The 3,718-nt window shown below is 43.3% G+C and overlaps 1 pseudogene; it reads right to left on the bottom strand.

Moving 5' to 3' along the window:
• Window positions 1-205: 205 nt before the first annotated feature.
• Window positions 206-1,218, bottom strand: LOC103591490 (annotated as a pseudogene).
• Between the last annotated feature and the right edge of the window lie 2,500 nt (window positions 1,219-3,718).

Raw genomic sequence — 3,718 nt, 5'->3', positions numbered from 1 at the left:
GGAGAGGAGTTATTTCAAGAGAGTTTATTTTATCTGATGATTGCAATTCATTTTCTCTGGCATGAGGAAACAATGACCATTGTAACGCACTGATAATACAAACTGAATTATGCACAACTAGTAGCAGGTAGCCAAAGAAAACTATCACAACTCAAACGCAACAGTCTGTCTCAATAGCATACAGTTTATAGCCTGTATTTTTCATTCAGGCTAATACAATTGTCCAGTCACTTTCTTCTCTTTTGTATGGTATATCAGTCAGTTTGCCCAGGATACAGCTTGCAAGCTTAGGACCATTCTCCATAGCTGCAATATGTACCTTCTCACCCTTGTACGGTATATCAGAAACTAGGTAAACAACATAGGATGTACTAGAGCAAAACTTCTCACTCACTCTGATCCCCTCCAGAGAAGTAGCCAAGTCATCCATGGTAAGGTGCCTCTCTGAAACCTTAGATTCACCCACTTCTGTGCCAGGTCCTGAATGCACTGCCTTCACACCTGGAAGGATGATGCCATCTCATGGGGAAGGTGCCAGTTTCTCTTCTCCATCTTTATTTACCTAGTAAAGAAAAAGATTTATAGTTCTAACTTCAGTTATCTGGTTATCCTTTCCACAGAGCTATAGAACCTACAGACGCCCATTGTCCATTGATTCACATTAGGAAAAAGAAATGAGCTGTAATTCCCTTTCATCTTGCAGTCCTCATTTCCACCTTCCCAGGCACTTACATTGTTTGGATTGGCCCATGGGGATACTAGATTAAAGGTTCCCCTTGAAAAACAAGGTTCCACTGGGCTCAAGATGAGAAAGAGCAGAGCTTGGTTTGGTAGGCATCTTGACTCTAAGAGAAGGCTCATTTCAAATGAATGTGGGAAAAATATATAGATAGCAAACATTAAATATAAGACCCATTTTTGAACCATTTCGACAAGCTGTGGAATACACTCTAAAAATTCTTCCTTGTCAAACAACAGCAAAGTTGCCCACACAGAAGATCAGTGCTTTCTATACATGTTAGGGTTTGACTGGAACACTCAAATTATATTATCTACACCTCCAAATGTCTTCAATCCTTAGAAAATTACACTGAATAGTGGAAAGTCTATGATCCAAGATGCTGTGGGAGGTTTTGAAGAGGATTAATATGTTTCCTCCCAAACAAACTCTGAGGACCATTAATCTGTCAACATGTGATCCATGAACACAGTTGAAAAACCAGCACATCAAGATCTAACCCTAACCATAACCAAAATCATAACCATAACCTTAAACATAAACTGAACCTTAACCCCCTAGCCTTAACACTAACCCTAACCATAACCCTAACTTTAATTCTAAACCTAAACTTAATCCTAACTCTAACCCATAACCCTGACCCTAAACCCAAATATGACCCAGACCCTAACCGTGACACTAACCCTAACACTAACCCTAACCTTCAACCAGACCTGGACCTTAACCCTAACAGTAACACTAACTATAACACAGATCCTAACCATAAACCTAACCCTAACCCCTAAACCTCACCCTCATGCACACCCTAACCATAATCCTGACCCTGGCCCAGACCCTAACTTTAACCCTGACCCTAACACTGACCCAGACCCTGATCCCTAAACCTAAACCCCTAACCCTAACTCTAATCTGAACCCATAACCCATAACCATAACACCGAATCCTGAAAACCTAACCCCAAACACTGAACCCCAAACCCCAAACCTTAAACCAAAACCCAGAATCCAAAACCCCAAACCCGAACCTCAAACCCTGAACATGAACCCTAACCCAAGCCCAAGACAAACCTTAACCCAAACCCCAACCCTAAACCCGAACCCAAAACCCTAACCATAGCCCTATTGCTAACCCGAACCCTAAACATAGCACAACCACCTAGCCCTACCTAACCCCTAACCCTAACCCCTAACCCCTAGTTCTAACCCCTAATCCCTAACCCTAACCCCTAACCAAAGCCCTAATTCTAACCCTAGCCCTTACCCCTAGCGCTAACCCCTAACCATAGCCCTATTCCTAACCCTACCATTCAACCATAGCCCTTATCCTTTGGAATGTGATTTGACAACAGAAAGTGAGATCTCTCCAGGTTTGTTCTTTTTACTAAAGGTGCTTTGGCTTTTTGGAGTGTTTTCTGGTTCCATAAAAATCTTGGAATTTTCTATTTCTAGGGGGACTTTCAGGTAGATCATGGACTAGATACACCCAGGGCATGTTTCTCCCTCAGAATACCAGAAGAAGCCCACAGCCACCACAACCACCACAGTCACCAGCATCATTGACCATCTTCCCACAGAGCAGCTCAGCCCACTCTCCACCACAGCTGCCAGTAACAGCCCACACCACATGACCCTACCACTGCCACAGCCACCACCATCATGCAGATGATGTGCTGCTGTTACTGTAGCCACTGTGATCATGCAGGCAGCCCTCCACAGCCACTACCACAACCACTGCCACTGTGACTGCCACTGACCACTCAACTACATTGTCATGAGGAAGGTCACCAGCAGATCCCCCAGAAAGAGGTGAGCAAACACTGATCTGTGACCCAGTGCCCTAACACACAGGGGGAATTGCACTCACTCCCCTTCAGTAGTGCACCTGGGGATGGGAGGTATGTGCATAGCCCATGTGAATGCCTTGATCCAGCGAGACAGATGCAGAACCCCTGTAGAGTACAGAAATGCAGGATAGCCAAATAGTGTAAGGAAGAAAATTCCCAGCCACCACCAACCCATCCCCCAAGTGGGGAAGCAAGGATCCAAGAGGAGCCTTAGCCAATAAGAAAAAGGAAAAAGAAACACCACCCAAGGTCACCCATTCAAACTGAAGAGCTCCACTATACCCGAGTGCACCCATCAGAGTCATGGGACTCTAACAGGGGTGCCAGCAAACCCACCCAGGATCACCCACCACAGACAGTGACAGGGCATGCAGGCACTTCTCCCAAGAACTTGAGATCTCACCCATGTCCTTAATGATCCAACACAATGTCACTAACCTCAGCAAGGAATCACTAAGTGCCCCAGTGCCTAGGCCACAGAGGCACTCACATGCAACTCTGACATTGAATATGGTGAAAGTAAATACAGGGAGACTACACTACTGCATCTACATGGAACCAGTACTAAAACACCCTACTCAATAGTCAATGTAAAACATCTACAGGAGGGAGTCTCTCTCCTCAAAAGCCACTCCAGAGTAACAGAAGAAGCAACTGCTCTACCAGATGACCAAACATCAATGTAGGAATACAAGAAATATGGAAAAAACAAATGAACAAAAAACAAAACTACAAGAATAACAAAAACAAGAAAATATGACACCACCAAGGGAATACAATTCTCAAGTACCTGATCCCATGCTGCAGGAAACCCTTGAAATGACTGAAAAGGAATTCTGAGCAACAATCTTAAGGAAACTCAATGATGAACAAGAAGACTCAACTACACAACACAATGAAATGAGAAAAACTATGTAGGATATGAAGGACGAAATTTTCAGAGATAGACACCATAAAACAGAATGTAGCAGAACTGGAACTGAAGGATTCACTTAAAAAAAATTTTTTTAAAAACACAACCAAGAGCTTAAGCAGCAGGCTAGAGTAAGCAGAAGAAATAATTCCTGATCTCAAAATCAATCTGTTATAAATAACTCAGGGGGACAAAAGAAGAAAAGAATTTTTAAAAATGAAGA

Source organism: Galeopterus variegatus, unplaced genomic scaffold (assembly GCF_000696425.1).
Source record: "Galeopterus variegatus unplaced genomic scaffold, G_variegatus-3.0.2 Scaffold974, whole genome shotgun sequence".
Lineage (NCBI taxonomy): Eukaryota > Metazoa > Chordata > Mammalia > Dermoptera > Cynocephalidae > Galeopterus > Galeopterus variegatus.
Note: the sequence above shows the minus strand (reverse complement) of the source record. Positions and strands in the feature narration are given on the sequence as shown.